Below are 22,327 nucleotides of genomic sequence, written 5' to 3' on the forward strand. Positions count from 1 at the left end.
AGTGCCATCCATTTACCTGCAAATGTCATGATTTTATTCTCTTTTATTGCTGAGTAATATTCCATTGTGTATATATGCCACTTTTTTTAATCCTTTCATCCACTAAAGGGCATCTAGGTTGGCTCCACAGTTTAGCTATTGTAAATTGTGCTGCTATAAACATTGATGTGACTGTGTCCCTGTAGTATGCTGTTTTTAAGTCCTTTGAGTATGGACCAAGGGAGGGATCGCTGGATCAAATGGTGGTTCCATTCCCAGATTTCCAAGGAATCTCCATACTGCTTTCCATAGTGGCTGCACCAATCTGCAGTCCCACCAGCAATGTGTGAGTGTACCTTTTCCCCCACATCCTCGCCAACACTTATTATTCTTTGTCTTCATAATAGCTGCCATTCTGACTGGAGTGAGATGATATCTTGGAGTAGTTTTGATTTACATTTCTCTGATTGCTAGAGATGATGAGCATTTTTTCATATATTTGTTGATTGATTGTGTATCCTCTTCTGAGAGTGTCTGTTCAGGTCCTTGGCTGTTGGGGTTTTTAGCCCCCATCTACTCTTGATCAGCTGAAGAAGCCTGAAAAGCACGCCCTGACCAGGAGGAGCCAAGAAAGGTAAAGGTTGACTGGCCACCCATCCCATCCCTCCCTCCCCGGAGGACAATCAGATGTGCTAGGGAGAACAGTCAAAGCAGGATCTTGTTTAATGAGGAAGTACACACAGCTTATATACTGCACAGGAGCGAATCAGAATAAAGGTCAGAAGGGTGGAGCAAGTTCACGTGTACACCCACCCCATAGTCTGTAAGGGAAGGCACAAGCAGTACACCAGGGCAGAAGAGTCCTGGACCTATCCTGAGGTGGTCTTCCTCCTCCTTCACCGCCCACAGCACCACCTCCTGGCTGATAGCCAGGAGCTGTCCCAGCCACATGTGCAGCCTCATGATCAGGAAGAAGGCAGCCACGCCCTACACTTGGCCCATTTGTTGATTGGGTTATTTATTTATTTTTGTTGCTTAGCTTTTTGAGTCCTTTATATACCCTAGGGATTAGTGCTCTATCTGATGTGTGAGAGGTAAAAATTTGCTTCCAGGATGTAGGCTCTCTGTTCACCTCGCAAATTATTTATTTTGCTGAAAAGAAACTTTTTAGTTCACTTCCATCCCATTTATTGATTCTTGGTTTTAATTCTTGCACTGTAGAAGTCTTATTAAGGAAGTTGGAGCCTAATCCCACATGATGAAGATTAGGGCCTACTTTTTCTTCTGTTAGATGCAGAGTCTCTGGTTTAATTACAGAAAGAGGTGAAAGATCTATACAATGAAAAATATAGGACCCTAAGGAGAGAAATCAAAGAAGACCTTAGAAGATGGAAAGATCTAACTTGCTCTTGGATAGGCAGAATTAATATTATCAAAATGACCATATTACCAAAAGCACTATACAGATTTAATGCAATTCCAATCAAAATCCCAATGGCATTCCTCATAGAAGTAAGAAAAGCAATCATGAAATACATCTGGAAAAATAAGAGACCCAGAATAGCTAAAGCAATCCTTAGCAGAAAGAGCAAAGCAGGTGGCATCACTATACCAGACCTTAAACTATTCTACACAGCAATAGTGACAAAACAGCATGGTATTTGTACTAAAACAGATTAGTAAACCAATGGTACAGAATAGAGGACACAGAGACTAACCCATAAAATTACAATTATCTTATATGAGACAAAGGTGCCAAAAACATGCACTGGAGAAAAAAATAGCATCATCATCAAACAGTGCTGGGAAAACTGGAAATCCATATGCAACAAAATGAAATTAAGCCCCTATCTCTCACCATGCACAAAACTTAATTCAAGTTTGTATTTCATACTCACTTTCAAATAAAACTGCCAGATGTTACAAAGTCATCTCCCAGGTGCAGTGTGCTATTTTCTAATAAAATGTGCCACCAGTATATCAAGCTTTCCTGTCACAAATTTACTTACAAAGCTTCCTATCCTTTTAAGTGAACAAAGACTCCTGCCATAGGACACATGTGCTCAGAGGCAACGTGTTAACAGTCTGAATAAACGTTCAGAAGAGTCAGCTGGAGCTTGCAAACATGCCCAGAAGCCACAACTTCCCTTGGATAAGGACACCATGAAAATCCTGAAGGGCTTTTCCCAGCTCCCCAGGCTCCCTTCCCTTCTCCTCCTTCCACCCACCATTCCCTCCTCAGTGGAGGACAGAATGCCTCCCCTTTCCTCCTGCTCTTTTGGAATTCGGTCTGCGCAGACCCAGGACACCTTGGCAGCCACAGCAGAGACCTTCCCTAGGACCAAGCACACAACTCGCGCACCCGCCTGTCCAGGAGCTGGGGAGCCAGCAGTGAGGAGGTGGCACCAGCGGTACAAATGTGGCTGGAACAAGCAGGGTTTAGCGGCAGTCCTCCTAGTGGTCACTCCAGCATGGCTTGCTCCCCTTGATGTGGGAGAGGTAAGGAGAAGACCCAGGCAGCCTGCCAGGCAGCCTTAAGCACCTAAGCCTGGGCACCTGAGACCAATTAAGAAATACCTTCTTTGGTTGTTAAGTTCACAGGTAGCTAAGTCCTGCCAAATAGAGTACAATGGGAAAAAATATTAGGGGCTGGTAATCAGTCTGGAGTGTGTCAGATAGTACAGTAGAGAATGTAATAGCAGTGTTCCCTGAATACTAGGCAGAAAGGTTACATGGTAAGAGTCCACCACACTGAATTTCAATACCCATAGCAATCTTTTAAGTCCACTTTTTTCATTGAACTATAATGTAGACTTTTAAAAGTCCAAAAATAAAATTAGCTTTTTAAAATTTACAACATGAATACACCTGTACATCTGCCACCCAGATATTTGAAAAGAGCTTTAACAATTTGCCCAAAACTTCTCTCCTGCTCCTTCCTAGTTCTTATCCCATCCAAGCGGTGCCACCATTCTGAAATATATATTAGTTTTTGTGTTTTTAATTAGTTATTTATTTAATTATTAACTTGTGCATGCTAGGGATCACCATTGAGTTATATCTCCAACCTGTGGGAATTTTAATAAATCTTCTCTTTATTCTGAACTCTGTCCTTGGTTTCCCACAAAGCTCTCACCAAGTTCCTGGGGATCTTTTCATTGCCATATTCTCTCCTTTTTTTAAATCTATGACTGAGCTTCCTGATGAGATATTTTACATACATCTCAGCTCTGTCTTAAAACTGCTTCATGATCCCACCTGCCCAAACATGTTTTAGTCATAGTCTTTATCTGGGTGAATATTGCCATCACCTGCAGGAACACCTCACCCAAAGCTTGAGTGGCATCTGAAACACCTTCCCTTCCCTTTCTTACAACATTGTTCTACCTCTTTAGCACCTATCAAAAGTATCTTTTTTCATATAGCACTTGTTCTCATTTAAGCCCTCATCATTTTTTCCATGAATTATGCATTGTTTTTATTCATGTGACTCTTCAGTAACTTAACTGAAAACATATTTAGGGCCTAAACTTGTGAGGTAAGTGATGTAAAAGAATACAATTGGGGAACAGTGTTCCCCTATAGAGAAGACCTCTCAGAAGCCTGAAACAATAAAGGGAAATGTTCAGATGAGTGAGAACTGCATAAATGAGCATCCTGAGGCAGGAAAACATTCAGAACATTCCAGAAGTTGAATTATCAGTTACTGGAAACTGCCATCCAATGAGAATGGAAAGGGTGTCATGGGTCAGATCCTAGATCAGATGGGCTTTCTACAGTGATTACAGAGGGAAGCAGAACTTTAAAGTAGGAAAATGACACAACTTTAAATGTTAAGATGACCACTGAAGTCCATGTGGACCACATTGGATAGAAGCCCCTCTCCCTATGCCCAGACTTTTAGGATTGCCAGGAATTATCTCTAGGTGCTCCTGATTCTGAAACCAGATGAATTAAGATTTATCTCCCATACCACTTCCAAAATAAACTTTAAAATCTTAAGATAATGGACTAGTATTTCACTACATAGCCTTTGCCTACTTGCTCAAAACTGACACTCTTGGGCTGGAGTTGTAGTGTATGCCTAGCAAGTGCGAGGCCCTGGGTTTAATCCTCAGCACCATATAAAAATTAAATAAATAAATACTGAGTCCAACTACAACTAAAAAATAAATATTAAAAAAAAATTTAAAAAACTGACGCTCTCTAAAAACATTTGGTACTTTAACCATATCAAAGCATTTTTAAAATTTTTTAATTTTTTTCTTTTTAGATAGACATGACAGCAGAGTGAATTTTGACATATTATACATACATGGAGTAATGAAGCATAACTTATTCTAATTAGGATTCATTCTTATAGTTGAACATGATGTGAAGTTACACCAGTCATGTATTCATATATGAACATAGGAAAATTATGTCTAATTTATTCAACTCTCTATCCTATTCCCATTCCCCTTCCCCTCCCTGCATTCCCTTTTGCCCAATACAATGAACTTCTAATCATCTCTCCCCATTCCACTTATTGTATAATAGCATCGAATGTAAGAGAGAAAATTTGGCCTTTGGTCTTTGGGGACTGACTTATTTCACTTACCATGATAGTCTCCAGTTCCATCCATTTACCAGCAAATGCCATCATCTCATTCTTCTTTGTGGCTCAGCAATTTTCCTGTGTGTGTGTGTGTGTGTGTGTGTGTGTGTGTGTTATATTTTCTTTATTCATCCATCTGTTGAACAGTACCTAGGTTGGTTCCATAGCTTAGCTATTGTGATTTGTGTTGGTATAAACATTGATGTGGCTGTATCACTGTAGTATGCTGGTAATATACTGATTTTAAGTATTTTGGGTGTATGCAGAAGAAAGAGATAACTGGGTCAAATGGTGGTCCCTTTCCAAAGTTTCTGAGGAATCTCTATACTGCTTTCTAGAGCAGGTGCAACAATTTGAAGTCCCACCAGCAATATATGAGTGTATTTTCCCCCACACCCTCACCAACATTTTTTATTACTCATATTCTTGATAATTGCCATTCTGACTAGAGTGACATATCTCAGTGTAGTTTTAATTTGCATTTGTCTAATTGCTATAGATGTTGAATATATATTTTTCATATATTTCTTGACTGGTCATATTTCTTCTTTTGTAAAGTGTCTGTTCATTTCCTTTGCCCATTTATTGATTGGCTTATTTGTTATTTGGTGTTGCTTTTTGAGTTCTTTACAAATACTGGAGGTTAATTCTCTGAGATTTTCCCCATTCTGTAGTCTCCTCTTCACATTCTTAATTTCTTCCTTTGCTGTGAAAAAGCGTTTTAGTTTGATGCCATCCCATTTATTGACTCTTGATTTTACTTCTGGTACTTTAGGAGTCTTGTTGAGGAATTCTGTTCCTAAGCAGACATGATGAAGAGTTGCACCCATATTTTCTTCTAGTAGGCACAGGGTCCCTGGTCTAATGTCTAGGTCCTTGATTGAGTTTTGTGTGGGGTGAGAGAAAGTGGTTAAATTTCATCCTGCCACATTTGAATGTCCACTTTTCCTGTATGTTTTGTTGAAGAAGCTATGTTTCTCCAATGTATGTTTATGCTGCCTTTGGCTAGTATGAGATACCTGTATCTCTGTGTCTTTTATTCTGTTCCATTAGTCTTCATGTCTGTTTTGGTGCAAATACCATGCCATTTTTGTAACTATGGCTCTTTAAGTTCTGATATTGTGATGCCTCCTGCTTCACTTTTTTCACTGAGGATTGCTTCGGTTATTCTGGGTATCTTATTTTTCCAAATGAATTTCATAACCACTTTTTCTATTTCTATGAAGAGTGTGATTGGAATTTTAATAGGAATTGCATTAAGTTTATGTAGCACTTTTGGTAGTATGGTCATTTTGACAATATTAATTCTCTCTATCCAAGAACATGGGAGATCTTTGCATCTTCTAAGGGCTTCTTTACTTTCTTTAGTGTTTCATAATTTTCATTGTAGAGATATTTCACTTCTTTCTTTTGTTAGATTGATTCTCAAAGATTTTTTGTTTGTTTTTTAAGGCTGTTGTGAGGGATAGTTTTCCTAATTTCTCTTTTAGTTGATTCATTATTGGTGTATAGACACATGATTGATTGATAGGTGTTAACTTTATATCCTGCTACTTTGCTGAATTTGTTTATCGTGGTGTCTTTTGGGCCTTCTACATATAGATTTATTTCTTTGGCAAATGGGAATAATTTGAGAGCTTTTATTACTATTCATATCCCTTTAATTTCTTTCTTCTGTATAATTGCTTTGGCTAGAGTTTCTAGGACTATGTTGAATGGAAGTGGTGAAAGAGGGCCTTCCTGTCTTTTTCCAGTTTTTAGAGGATATACTTTCAATTTTTCTCTATTTAGAATGATGTTGGCTTTGGGTTTAACATATATAGTTTTTACAATGTTGAGGAATCTTTCTACTATCCCTAGTTTTTATAGTGTTTTGAATGTGAATGAATTCTATATTTTGTCAAATGCCTTTTCTTAATCTATTAAAATAATCATGAGATTATTTCCCTTAACTCTATTGATGTGGTGAATTATTGATTTCCACATGCCGAAACAACCTTACATTCCTGGGATGAACCCAACTAGATCAAGGTGCACTACCTTTTAAATATGTTTTTGTATGCAATTTCCCATTATTTTATTAAGACTCTTGCATCTGTGTTCATCAGGGATATTGTTCTCAAGTTTTATTTCCTTGATGCATCTTTGTCTGGTTTTGAATCAGGGTGATACTGGCTTCATAGAATATGTTTGGAAGGGTTCCCTCCTTTTCTATGGAATAATTTGAGGAACATAGATGTTTGTTCTTCTTTGAAAGTCTGGTAGAACTTGGCTGAGAATCCTTCTGGTCCTGGGCTTTTCTTCCTTGGTAGGCTTTTGATGGCATCTTCAATTTCATTGCTTGAAATTGATCTGTATAAATTTTGTATGTCCTCCTGATTCAATTTGGACTCATTCATTTCTATGTCCTCCTGATTCAGTTTAGATCATACAATCTAGAAATTTGAGTCTTCAAATTTTTTTTTTTTTATTTTATGGGACCATAAATTTTCAAAATTGTTTCTGATTATCATCTGTATTTCAGTAGTGTTATATCTTGTTGATGTAAAATTCCCTTAAGCAGTATGAAATGACCTTCTGGGTCCTTTCTCATTAACTTTGGCTTAGAGTCCATTTTATGTGATATGAGGCTAGAATCTCCTGCTTATTTGTGAGATCCAGATAAATGATATGTTTTTTCCCATCCTTTTAGCTTCAGTTTGTGGATGTCTTTGCCTATAAGGTGAGTCTCTGGAAGACAGCATATTGTTTTGTCTTGTTTTTAATCCAATCTGTCAGTCTACGTCTTTTGATTGATGAGATTAGGTCATTTATATTCAATGTTATTATTGATAAATTATTTATATTGATAGTCATTTTGTTTTCTTTCTGGTTTTTACTTTAAAGAATTTAAAGAATTTCTTCCACTGGAGTTTAAAATATTCTCAGCTTCCCTACTCAGCAGTGTTAGATGGGATGGGCTGCAGTGTGGTATCTGCTCCATTCTCAGATTGGGATTGCTGGAGTGTGAGAGGATATCCTGTAGGTAGAGCTTTTAGAGGTGGGGTTTAGGCTTTGGTAGGCTTCAGGTTCTTCATTGAATAGTGATTAGTCTGAAGATTTTAAATCAGCATTCTGGCAGGGCCCAGCAGTTATCAGTCCATACTGGAAGACTACACCCCAGAGATCTCCCCTAAGTTCTACTCATGTGGTGGAAGAGCCAATTTTTAGCCCCCTCCATCACCTTGGACCCTATGTTTCCTTGTCTATCAGGCTCAGTCTTCAATTCTTCCACCCTTGTGAATTCCTGGGTATGCACATCTCTCTCAGCAAGTAATGCAAGTGGCAGGATTGAAGGGGAAGGGAGAAGCTGGGTGGATTTCCACAACCAGTATACCTGTGTGTAAACCTCTCTCCATTTTTTTACTTTCTCCTGGTCACTTACATACACTCTATGTCATGCAGTATGGGTTTGCCAGGAACAAGTTCCCTCAGCTGCCAGCCCCTGCACAATGGCTGCAAAATCGTTCCTTCCTCTGGCCTCCACAAGCAGCAGGAGAGATACATCTTCTTCCCCACAGAAGGAAATTATGTAGCATGCCTTTCAATTTAGTTGGGCAATACCTTGATCTCTGATCTCTCCATATCCAAACATACCTCAGGCCTTCTAAAAATAAAATATTTCCCTTATCCCTCCCAGTTGCTCTTGGAGGGACATTTTGGCTATTGCCTCCCATGTCTGTCACTACAACCCCAGCAATGGCACTGGGGATTTATATCTTACTATATCCAAACTTCTGAGTCCCTAACCTGTTTTGAATGTCCAATATTAAATCTCAGTAAAGCCCTCCCCCCCCCCCTTTTTTTTTTCACTCACCTTGCTGAGAAGCTGCCTATCTGCTTTCTTGATTTCACACCATGGAGCAGCCAGGAAAATGACTTCATGTATTCTGCCATCTTGAGAAACCTCTACATAAGGTTTTGGAGTTTTTCATACTATATATGTGTGTGTGTGTGTGTGTGTATTTTATGAAAAAAACATAGATATTTTATGAAAATAAATATATACATATATTTATTTTATGAAATGTTGATTATGGTATTGACTATAGAAAATATTTAATACTATTAGAGAAAAGCTAAACCCAAGACTTAGTTAAAACAATTAACTTTTAATGCACAGAGCACTATGAAGAAAAAGGCATCTCATTGAAATGATAGTATTAGCCAGTGAATCTGTACTTCACCCACAGGATGGAAAAATTGACTATAAGGCTGCTTTCACTATGAATCTGTCAAACAGAATAACCATTGGGAATTCGGGTCACCCAAGAAAATGGAAGGATCCTGCTAAGAGCTGTCTTGAAAGAATGAGCTCAGGGGTAGACCATCACTGGATTCAATCTCCAGTATAAACAAAAATAAAACAAAATAAAATATAAGTAAAAAGACAAATATAATACAAAAGTGGGATAAACATACTAGTATATATTCTTATTAAATTCATATTTTTAAAAGTTGGTATTAAATTTTGATCATTTGTCTTGTTCTGGTTGGTCTAGTGTAAGTTATAGATGTATGTAATATGGAAGCACGTACACAGTGAGGTAGGAATGGCCAGAGCTGTACAAAACACAGGAAAAATTTATTCACCTGATATTCACATAATAACCAGGAAAACTGTATAAGTTTTGAGATGATGCCTTAGTCAAATCATAAGAAGAAAAAAAAAATCCTTAAAGTTCAAATATAAAAATATAAACCTTTGTCCAGACACATGTTGTCACAACATTGGAGGCAGCTCTGAAGGGCTAAAATGATACACAAGATCACCAATAACTGGGGATCTCTGTTCACTGGCCCCCAAATTGCTTGATTCCTGTAAGTATTTTGCTTTTAGGAAGGGTAGCTGGATGGACTGTGACCTCCTGAACTGTAGCCCAGAACAGTGAAACAATGATGGTAGAAAAGTGATGAAATCTGGCCAGAGTGTGCAGTTGAATTAACAGCAATGCTTTGATGTAAATTCTTAGCCTCATCACTATACCTTGTTTTATATGAACCATATAAAATATTAACATTAAGTGAATCTGGGTAAAGGGCACATGAGAACTTCCTACACTATCTTTTCAACTTTTCTATAAATCTTAGATTACTTGAAAATTAAAAGTTTATCAAAAAATGTGGGAAGGAGACTTAACTATGTACCGATGCACACAAGAACAAACCTGAGCTGTAGTGATGTTCTGATAACAGCAACACAGATGAACACACAAGTGTCATTTCAAAAACAACCCATAGAGAAAAGAGGAAGTAGTGATTGGGAAAGGGGCACGTGGGCCTCCTGAGTGCTGGCCATGTTTTACCTTCTTGACCTGAACTGGAGGTTGCACACATATCTTCATTTTTGGTAATTCACTGAACTGTACTTTTTATTACATACCCTTCAATCAAACAAAGGATTAAAAATATTTCAGTATTACTGGCAAATACTTTCCCATTTCTGGTAAAGGTGAGGATGAACACAGAGTATAGAAATAAACGAGGTGTACAAGTGGGGGGATCCTGTGTGGGCCCAGATACAACAGTCATTAGACTATAAGTCTAAAGTTTTTAAACCTGGAAGGACCTTGGAAATGACCAAATTTAGCCCTGGCAAATTCTTCATGGAGGCAGATTTGCAGGTGCTGCTGTGTTGGGACAGGCAGGGCGAGACATTGGTGTCTTAACGGAGCTCTCAGGATATTCTGAAGCAACCACATATATGCCACTGAGACAGCTGGGAAGTGAAGTGATTTCAGAGCCAGAATATCCCAGAAATGCACAAGAACCGTATCCTTGGCCTGGCTTTCAGTATAACTAAATCTCAAAGCCCACAGTAAAGACTACTGAGATTTGAGACCCCCACTAGAAGTATCAGTAAGTTCCACCAACCTTAATAAGATTATCATAGACATGTTTTGTTATCATCATGATTTTTTTTACCCTAGAAATATCACTGTTTTTTTACAATCTAATTTAGATTTCATTCTTCCAATATAGCATTATATTTTAACATATTTGTTATTTATTAAGTAATGGCAGGTCATAGTTCATAAACTATTAAAATAGAAGGGCTACTAACCTATGTATTGAAGTTGAAAAATGAGAAAACTAATCAGTCAGAGATATTATAACTAGTCAAGAGTTTCTAGAATTCAATTCTCTTTTTTCAGACTGATAAATTCAACTGAATTTCTCCCCGTAAATATTGTCTAATAAGAGGAACTTATATATACTAGTTTTGGGCTTGGATTCTTTCATTTATAGTTCTGTTAGTTGTGATTTTTCTGAAATTTGTTTCTATTGAAAACACTTCAACAGTATGTTGGCAATCATGCACAACAAAAAAATCTTCATTGGATACTTAAAATAAATTAAGGTGCTTCTTATTAATGTAAGAGTAACTCATAGTATATTAAAGGTGAGTTTAATAACTTCTTTTAAGAAATAACAATTTTAGGTAGGCAATTGTGAGGAAAATTATCATCATAAAAGCCAAAGCCACATGATTCTTCCATAAAGTCCAAGGTGAAAGATCGATGCCCTGGTTTGTCAAGAATTCTTAACCAGTACATCTGAAATTCAACACAAAAATATATGACTATATTCCTAACATCTTTCAAACTGTACTCAATATAGTTGCTATTCCTTTGTTAAAGAAGTCTATAGGTCATCTAAATATTCAGTATTTGTCATTTTATAAGTAATAGCTAACAGTCATTGAGTACTTCAAATTTTGCTAGATATACTAAGTAACCTGTGCCTGACAGCTTAGTTAATTCCTAAAACAATCTAAAGGAATATAAATATTATGCATATTTCAAAAAGGAGATGATGCAGGCTTAACTTACTTGGCCAAGTTTACAGATTCACACTATGAACCAATTTCCTAGGCTTCTCAGATTCATCTGTTTTCAAATCTATAATGCTGCTCTCTTCAAAGGAAATACTGATCAAGTAAATTCATTTTCTCCTGGTGGGAAAACCTCAATCTAAATTAGATTGTAAAAAACCTTTGATGATGAAAACTCTGTCCCTTGTTAATATGATCAAAGCTCCTTAAATTCTGCTTACATCACAAGATAGTCATCCAAAAAATAGGCTAAGAATTCTAAAACCAGAACCAGGGGGGAAAAGGGCTTGTGAACAGAATTCTGTTCTGTCAGCTCTCACACCAATACTATAATGAGCATTGCAGATACTCAGAAGACACCAGCAGGTCTAGGATCAGGCTCAAACCTTAAGTAGCAGCTGGAGGAGAGCAGGATGGAGTGCCTCTGTCACAGGTGAGAAAAGCACCTGGGCAGGGCCTACCAGTAGCCAATAATCCAGAGGTTCACAGACTATAAACCCTTAGTAAACCATCAAAATAGTCTATTACAAATTCAAATGTTCTGAAAAAGAACTCATTTTTTCACATTCGATAATATTTTACTGTTAAGAGAACCAGAGTTACACAACATGTTCACATACATTAGTGCACAACAACTCACTTTACAAGTTAGAAAACTTAGGCTTAGAAAGTCTTATTGACCTTGAAAGGATCCTTACCAGCTCTAAGGCCAGGGACCTTTCCATATCATACTATGATAGTAAGCAAACCCAATGTGACACTGAATGCAAACTTACATCACATAATTGGAACAGCTACTGCTTTCTGTTGTATTAAGTTCTGGACAGTAGTTTCGTCCCAAAAATTCATTGTGTTGCAAAGCCTAAAACACAAGGGGGAGAAGGGCAAGATAAATAGTTTCAAGGGATTATCACAAGGGGGCAAGGTAAATAGTGTCAAGGAATTATCACAATTATGTACTCAAGTTTAATGTTTATGATTATTTCTAAAAAATATTCTCTTTCTTGCCATGTCTTTGCCACAGCAAAGTACCTAATTTTCCCTGGAAATAAAGTAGACTAGGGTTGAGATGATGGTTCCCATTGGATAAGAAAGGAGAACTCTGGTTAAATTCGATTGTGGTTACTTCCTTCTCTCCCAATTTTATGCCTCAAACACTATAATTAAAACGATATAACAGTGAAATGGTTCTGTGATTGGGTTTGGAGTCTCTGATGGCTTCATAACTGTGGCATGCTTGGTGGCTAGGAAGTTTCTGTGCAAAGACACAGAATGCCTGGCTTCTAGGAAAATTTCTGTGCAAAGACATGGGATGCCTAGCTGCTATAGCAAGCAATGCTCTTCATAAGGAGGATCTGTGCTAGAGTCTTATGAGGCTCAACCTTGACCTCAGGCTCACAGCTCCTGGGAATAAAAAAACTCTCTTATTAGACAACCACAATGTTTCACCAAGCTCCGCTGCACCTGAACCTGTTCACACAACAGTAAATTTAAACAATGGACTCTTTTGAGAGCTACACAAATGTCTTAACATTACATATTGCAACTATAGCATGTAAGTGATGAATAAGCTGCATAATGTTACTTACTCTGTAAGCTGCCTAATGACACAACGAGCAATAATGTACTACTGATGCCAATGATCTAATGTAACTTATTGATATAAATAAAGCTAACAGCTTGGCTATTCTGCTATTCTGCCTCTGCATCTTGTCTCTGTTTCTCTTTTTTTATTTTCCTTACATAATAGAGCTCAAAGAATATTGCTGATTTATAAGAGCAATCTTCTCTTATTTATTTTCTTCCAATCCATTTTAATTATGATAGTCGAAAATGTAATCATTCTATATTGACACAGGTTATTTTGGAGTTGAATAGCTCATGAAAGACAATATGGTTTTGAGTATTATATGATTTTCGTTCTGTTCTAGTTTTCCTTTTGATATAAACTATAATTCTAGTCTCTCATCATCTCATTTACTTCCTTATTTAACTAAAACACAACATGTTTATCATCAACTTTTATCTTCACATTTTACTATGAGATTTATCCATAACTCTCCTCTTCTTCAAACAATGGGGTGACTGGGGAAAACCCCATGTGACTCCAGGAACTTGTGCTAACTGAGGCTAACAGGAGAGTTTCATTCATTGCTCTTGAAAGGAGACTCCAAAATCACAGACATTCACAGCTCATGGCTGGGGAAATGAGCTGGTCAGGCTTTATTTTGCTTTTCTCATAGCTTGGAAACACATGTACTATAACAGATGAAGACAACTTACCAAATAGCCATAGTGAGGGATACTGAAGTACTCAAGCCATGATAGCCAAGGTGGAAGAGGAGTGAAAGTCAGCAATATACCCAATAAACCCTATAAAAAGCAAAGACCATGAATCAGAACCCAACTGTTGATTTTATGAATAATTCTAGATAATACCGTTTTCAACTTTCAACTCTACAACTTTTCAAACATTTCTACTAGGATCAACTCTCTTCATATTCCTTCCAGTTACTCTAAAAAAAAAAAAAATCTTCATCATTTGAATGTGTATACACCTCTGTGTATCTAAGGATGTTTATTATTTTAAAGGAAGGACCATTACCTATAATCTGTATAATATATAGTATTTGGATGATCTAAAATTATTAAAACTATGTCCTCAACATTCTCTATAACTGCACACAATGGAAGTTTAAGAAGTAGTCATTCCTTGGTACCTGAGGGGGATTGGTTCCAGAACCTCAGTTCACAGATTCCAAAATCTTCAGGTATTCAAATACCTTATCTTTTAAATGGTGTAGTATTTGCATGTAAATCATGTACTTCCTTTTTTACTTTAATATTACTTCCTATATATTTCAAATCCTTTCCATATTCCTTAATGATACTATAACATAAATGCTATATAAGTAGTTGACAATACATATTTTATGGCCTAATGACTAAAAAATGACATTAAGAATAATTTGAGGTTCAGAATGCAGACTTCAGATTATCCAAAGCCTAGAACTGATAAACACAATAATATGATGAAGTACAGCAGAAAATATGGTCAATACTTCCATTTAAAGCTATCAGAAATCAATATTACAATAGAGACACTAGGAACGACTTCTCAAAACATAAGGAACAGCTATGAGGTTCACACAACACTTGTCCTAAATGGTACCAAGTACCACCTACTTGGTACCACTAGGATAGCAAAATAATGACAATGTTGTATGTCTGCCCAAAATTAGATTTGACCTAACCAAGTGCTTCATATAACACATACCATCTCTGAGTAACATGTGGTTTCATGACTATGGTTTTAAGGTTCTACCAAGAACCTTTACAATAATATTCAATCAAAGCATCCAATAAATCAAACAATTCATCTGTATTTATTAAAGGATATTTTATTTATTAGATGAAATATAAACAAGACATCACTTTCTGAATGAGATACACTGTAGTTGACAAATTCAGAAATGAAAGATTTACACTTTGACAAGAACTTATGCTGATTATGTATCACTGAAAGACATCTATTGTAGCAGAGATAACAAGTGCATTAATTGGTTAAGCACTCCTGTTTAGTCCATGTCATGGAACAAAAATGTGAGAACTATGTTGGGGATATAGCTCAGTGGGTAGGGTGTTTGCCTCATTTGCACAAAGCCCTGGGTTCAATACCCAGCACCACACACACACACACAAAAAAAAAAAAAAAAAAAAAAAAAAAAAACAGGGGAACTTGATCTGTTTATCTGTTAATTCATCTATGTGATTACAAACTTTAGGGCCATGTGAGATTAGAATTAAGTAACCATTATAAAGAAAAGATAAGCAGAAATACTTGATATAGAGATTCTTAGGAACACAAAAAGGGAATCACCTAATACTGTGGACTTTGGAATTTTCCAGTATTCTTAAAACACTCCTTTTCAAAATACAGGACCCAGGTAAGATACCCCTCCCCATGCCACACACTATTACACTTCCCAAGGAGCTTCACATTCACCTTGGAGTTTCAATGCATCCAATGAAACTGTCTCCGCTGGTTAAACAGCTGGGGGTTCTTTAACTCCAGCATGAAAAGCAGTTAGAGAGTCTACTGTTCTCATTACTCTGGTTTCTAAAGTTCAAGGTCTTATTCAATACTTCAATACTATCAAGAAGTGTCTTTTAAAAGCTCATCACTAAAGACATATTCATACTAACTACATTAGAACACTAGCAAAATAAGTTTGGATAAAGTTGAGAAGGAAAGCTGGTAAATTCTCTAGAATATACCTCATCTAGGCCTCCTGGAAGCATCCAAATCCCATGTATAGAATATGGAAAGTAGGTTTTAAATGACAGGTAAAGGTACAATGAAGAAAGAAGGGGAAATTTCCTTCTGAGAGAAGTACAGTTCATACTCACCAGCATTAACAGATAATAGGTACTTAAAACTGCTGCTATGAACAAACGTTGATATGAACCTATAGCCAGTAGCAGGGAAGCAGTTGAATAGTACACCATCAAAACAGTAAGCATCATGATTGAGAAAGCTTCTGCCTCCAGTTTCAATCCTTAGAAAGAAAAGAAGGGTTTAGCACTGCTGCCTAGGTCAATATGTATTCAGGATCATTTACCATGCAAATAATGCTAATATTCAGAGCAATTAATACCTGAAGGAAGAAAGTTACCCACATCCAAATACCATGGGCCAGCAATTTCAATTTTCACCTATATATAATTGCATGAAGTTACCACACAGATTTCTTTTGTACATTTACTTCCAAAGCACTTTTCCGTATAGCACCTCTGTTTTCATATGTGGAATTAGGACGAACTTCAGAACTACTTAGATGGAGAGGCACAGGCAACACAACTGGTCAAATTATACTGCCTTCTCCTGTACTCAGACATCACCACATTGCTCACTGTTTGCTGTCACTGCATTACTGAAGAAACAGGGATCAGGTTTTACAACTTCAGTGGTTTTAATGCCTGGGGGAAGGAAAGGAATCTCCATACCTAAGTCTCCCAGACAAACCATCACATGGCTCTGTGATAGAAAATAGAATAAGATAAGTATACTTTAAAAAGTGTAACAAGCAAACATTCATTATATAGTTTAAAGATTTGGATCAGCTATAAGAACACTGATCAGGAGTTTCGGGCCTTGATACCATGACCAATTGCTTATAACACACCTCTTATTTGTAAACTGGAAGTTTGGGGATCTTATACTACAGTGTGTTATCATAAATAGATATTTCCAGTGTATGTGAGAAAGAGAGAAACATATAGAAATTCAGAAGCAATGACCCTGGTGTAAAGTCTGAGAACAATGCAACAATGATTATTAAATCAATAAACCCCAAAGTAACCACCTTTCTCTCATTATTAAGGGTAGAGGGAAAGAAGACATATGTACACAGATTCTTTACTTTTCTATATATCTCTGTAGACCTTATCAATAATGCATACCAATCTAAATTTTATCTGTATATAGTTACATGTTGAGAGACAAAGAGAAACAATATAGATAAGTAGGCAATAACTATCACAGCTCCTCAGCATAGTGTTGAGTTTTTTATAAATTATTTCTATGTTTCTTCATGATACATGGCATCTTGGTAAAATGAAGTTTTGTAAATATTGAAAGTTCTGTTGAGTAGAGCATGGGGCATGTGTGTGCAATCCCAGTTATTCAGCGCACTGAGGCAAGATGATCTAAATTTTAAGACTAGTCTGAGAAGCTTAGAAAGACCCTGATCAAGTCAAAAAAAATTAAAACAGCTGGGGATGTATCTCAGAGATAGAGCGTTTGTCTATCATCCATGAAGCCATTGTATTGATACCCAGCACTGCACCAAAATCAAAAACAAGAAGCTTCACTTGGGAAAGACTTGACAACTATACTCAACTGAATGGCTATTGTTGAGCATGCACAATCGATACACACTTCTCTAGTGGTGGCCAGTTTTGTACTTCTAATTGTAGGAACCATAAACATGCTGGCAAAAGAAATTGGTTTTAAAACATAAGCAAATCTAAAGACACATTCTCTTTGTATTGTTACTTACATATCAAGAAGTATGCTACACAATTACATATAATTGGCAGCAAACTCCTGGGTAGTAAATCAGATACCAGTTTTCCAAAGAAGTAAGATGACACTTCATACCATCCACTAATAAGCTCTTGTCTACAAAACAAAAACACACACCACACATCCCAGATTAGTCCAAGGCACAGCCCAGCTGAGATCCTGCTGTCTAGGTTCCTGCTGCCACCAGGTCTGCCACCAGCTGCCCATGGGCTCTAGGCTGACCCCCCCCCGCCCCCATCCCTTCTCCATTGCAGGTATAGCCTCCCTGGAGGTGGGACACAGAGTCTGCATCTCCTCACTCTTCTCAGATACCCTGCTTCTCCTCTCAGGCTGACTCCCTCTTAGTAGTACAAAAAGGGTTAATCTTAGCAATAACGGAAGATTTTCTTCACTCCAATTCTGACCCTGTAAAAGATGACACTGTTATTCTCCAAGGCCTCAAAGCAACTTATGATCCCTAAACTTTTTGTACTTCTGCTTCTCTCATGTTAGAAAAAGAAAAGGACTTCTCCCTTCAACAATCACCAAGCAATACACCCATCAGCTACCAAATCCTCATCTTTCTTTTTCCTGATGTCTCTCTCCTGTAATTCCAAACTCTTCCACCAGTATCTTCATTCCTTCCCTTTCTGATAATTCCAGTCCTTGGCATATAAATATGGTAAAATATCTTCCACTTTTGAAAGCAGAAGAAACAACCCAGGCTGCTTTTTAGTGTAAGACTGCCCTCTGGATCTTTCCATTCCTTCATCCACTAAGGCCAACTGTACTCCCACCTCCAATTTACTGCTAATCCTACAACTTAACTCTCTACCAAGAACTTCAAACTTTTCTTGCAAGGGTCATGGTGGCCTGTTATTTCCAAAAAACCTAAAGATACTTTTCAGCTCTTTATTGCTGGCTTTCTCTGCAGCACTGCAAACTGATGACCACACCTAATTCTGAAACTTTGTTTTCCTTTGGTGACAGGCCCCACAAGCTCTTGATTTTCTATTTCACTCTTGACTGCTTGTTTTCAATTAATTGTGATAACCTGCATACATATTTCGAAAGCTCATGTTACACAATGATAAATACATACAGTTTATATTTGTCAACTAAAAAAACCAAGAAATAAAAGAAAAATACTGGTAATCCTCTGGGTCACACCTTTGACCCAACTATAGATCCACTCCCGAAATAGAAACCTACTCACCTAAAGAGCTTCTCCAGCTCAACACTCTTTCCTCCTAACAGGCATGCTAAACTCTGGAAGATAGTGTACAGACTGCCCGGGCTCTGCCAGGACAGAAGAACAACAACAAAAAAATCCTCAGTCAATTCAAAGCTATTAGATCAGCTTTCAACTCACAGGATCTCCTTCCACAAATTTTTCTTTAAAATAGAGTCTTTAGTATTTTGTTATGTCAGCCTGAGCTATCTGGTCAAAGAAATACCATCACCTTGAATTCAATGTTTCTCTGTTTATATTTTAGGAATGAATGCTTGGCACCATTCCTAGAATATAAACAGAGAAACAGCAAACTTAATAACTCCTCAGATGGTTAAAAATTTAATTAGCCAGTTTGATTTTAAAGTTGAGTCAAGAAGATGGTGAGACATGTGAAAAAAAAATGCCAGATGTTGGAAGGAACCCGCACTCCGTTCCTTCAGACACACAGACAGCACACAGGACAGCAAAGCCCGGCAGTCATCCCTGACCAGGACAGCCACCTTCCTCCAAGGTCTTCAAAAATGAATCAAACAGATATAATTTAAGAAGAAAAAAATTCTGTGTACCTTCTCAGTAAAATAATTGTGTTTTTTTTTAAGGGTTCAGTGAATTTATGCCTTTATAAAAATATAAATTTTATGATTATATACCAACCTCCTGGAAATAAGAACAAACTTCTCTTCAAACCAACTTAACTGATATGAATGATTTTTAATTGAAACATTTTGAAAAAAAAGATAATGTAGTACATCAATTAAGTGACATAAAAAACAAGAGAAAAAATATTTTAAATATAAATTCAAGTGAACAATTCCAGCTATCTTAAAGGAGAAACAGGAGTCCAGAGACACTCCATATATTTTCTTAATACTTAAAGAATGATAAAATAATAGTACCTGTAAATGTGTAAACATGTAAATGTCAATATGACAATTAAAATAAATAGGAAATAGCCATGCCTAGTAGATAATCAACTATATAACTTTGAGTCCAAAAATATACCTTATGTAAACTTATAAGCTAATTTGAGATGCATGGGATATAGCAAAGATTCAGTTCAATATAGCTAATGATATTATAGTGTTCATAACTCTGAGAAAAAAGACAATGAAATTCATTCAGATACATAATATGATTTATCTTATATTACTTTTTATTATTACAGAACCAATTCATTCTAATTCTTTATAAGATAGTAACTCACATTTGTCATATCTAGTATTTATCTGATTGATTTTAATTTTTAATTTCAAATAAATCAAAATATACTTGTGCATATATGGTACAAAGTAATGATACTATTCATAAATATGTTAAATAATGAAATCAAGGTAATTCAGGTGATTTCCACCACCTCAAATATTTATCATTTTTCATGATGAAAACATTTGAAATTTAATCCAAGCAATTTTTAAAGGTATATTATTATTTAGCATCTTCACAGCAATGAGCAATGTGTCTCAAAAAAATTTAAAAAAATATGTGTCTCTTCAATCTGAGACTTTGTACCCTTTGATCATAATCTCCTCATTCTGCCCATCCCTCAGATTCTGGCAACCACCATTTACTATTCTATTCTATGCTTCTAAGAATTTAATTGTTCTAGAATGTATGTATGAGTGAGAATATGTGTTATTTGTCTTTCTGAGCCTGGATTAATTTACTTTCCATAATATTCTCCACTTCCATCCATGTTGTCACAAATGACAAAATTTCAGTTTTCAGGGCTGAACAGTATTCCATTATGTATACATACCACATTTTTTTTTCCCATTCATCTGCTGACAGGCACTTTGATTCCTTAACTTGACTATTGTGAATAGTGCTGCAATGAACATAGGACTGATGACACCTTTTTCACAAACTGATTTCAAATAATTTCCATAAATATCTAGAATTGGGATTAGTGGATACAATCATTTTAAAATACATTTTCCAAATTTGCTTAGCCATAACTACAACCTTATAAAGCTATTGAATCAAAGGTGCTCACACTCTACATAGGATTCAAAGCCAGTTCTTAGTTATACAGGTTAGAGAAAGTGCAAGGATAGTACTTGATCCCAAAGAAGAACAAAACCTTTGGCCTCCCTAGCAATTTCAAATGATAAAGGACTAATAGTCACTGCTGGCGAGTGCTTTAAGGACATAGTTTCCAAAATGATGCAAAACTACTGTTTTCTAATCAAAAGAATAAATCACTGATCACCCCAGGAGGGATTAGGTAAGCCACACACACAGGTTACTTTCACATAGCCAAATGCCCACAGAAAATGTTAACAAAGGTAAGTCAAAAGAACGAATTAAAATAAGGTTGATGTCTAAATTCTTCAAAAATAATCTCAAGAAATTGACCAAGATACTTAGCATAAACAATGTTTTTTGGAACCAGGGGTTGAACCCAGGGGCACTTTACCACTCAGCTCCAGCCCCAGTCCTTATTTTTTATCTTGAGACAGGATCTTGCTAAGCTGCTGAGGCTGTTCTGACTCCACCTCCCAAGTAGGTGGGATTATAGGCAGTACCTGGCTCTGACATAAACAATTTACGGGGAAAAAAAATTTACACTGATATACAGTTTCAGAGGTTTCAGTCCACCCTTGGCTGACTCCTTTGGTTGGGGTTAAAGCAGAATATTATGGCAGAAGTGATGCTGGAGGAAAGCTGCTCAGCTCATTGAAGCCAGGAAGCAGAGAGAAAGAGAGAGGAGGAGGGGCCAGGGAAAAGATCAACCTTCCTCCAGGGCATGCCCCCAGTGACCTGCTACCTCCAACTAGGTCCCACACTCACAAGTCTTTCTAACTATCAATTGATGAATCCACTGGGGAGAAATGTGCCTTCGTGATTCTATCACTACCTGAAAGCCCCACCTCTGAACACTCCTGCATTGGGGAACCCTTCAACACATGAGAGTTTGGGGGACAGTGTAAATCTAAACAATGCTCATTCTTAGTTTAGAAAATAGCCAGCCTTCTCCGTGTATCAAAATAGACTCAACACAAGCTTTTACAATCACCCTCTATAATAAAATGGGGATAAGACCATACAGCCCCTTTGGCTGTTTAGAGGTCACCTTAGGCTCTGGATGACAAGCAGCCATCCCATCAGGTAGCCACGTATGGTTCTCCATACATGAACTATGAGGAGAACCCTGGGTCTGGGATGTTGCTGAACACCCATGTTCAGAACATGACACAGCCAGTTAAATCTCTCATCATGAGGAGAGATTAAAGGACACATTACAGTTGAAACTAGGCAACAATCACAACAAGTAATATGAGTGCTCCACACAATAGGAAAAACTGAGTCCTGTCCTCTTATCTGACACTCCTATGTTCCAAAAAAAAAAAAGAAAGAAAAAAACACCAAAATTCAAAGAAATTGACTCACTAGTAACAATAACAACAACAGACAATCTTGATTATATCAAAATTAGAAACATTTATGTGTCAAACACACTACCAACAGAGTGAATAGATAACCCAAAAGATAGGAGAAACTCTTCACAAATTAAGTAACTGATAAAGGATCAGAAATCCATAAATATAAAGAACTCCAAGTCAACAATAATGAAAA

The 22,327-nt window shown here is 36.9% G+C and overlaps 1 pseudogene; it reads right to left on the reverse strand.

Moving 5' to 3' along the window:
• Positions 1 to 10,884: 10,884 nt before the first annotated feature.
• The window catches only part of LOC124102951 (broad substrate specificity ATP-binding cassette transporter ABCG2-like), a 42,650-nt pseudogene continuing 31,207 nt past the window's right edge, over positions 10,885 to 22,327 (reverse strand).

Source organism: Marmota monax, unplaced genomic scaffold (genome assembly GCF_021218885.2).
Source record: "Marmota monax isolate L192 unplaced genomic scaffold, Marmota_monax_Labrador192_F-V1.1 WCK01_AAM20220418_F8-fsc00478, whole genome shotgun sequence".
Classification (NCBI taxonomy): Eukaryota; Metazoa; Chordata; class Mammalia; order Rodentia; family Sciuridae; genus Marmota; species Marmota monax.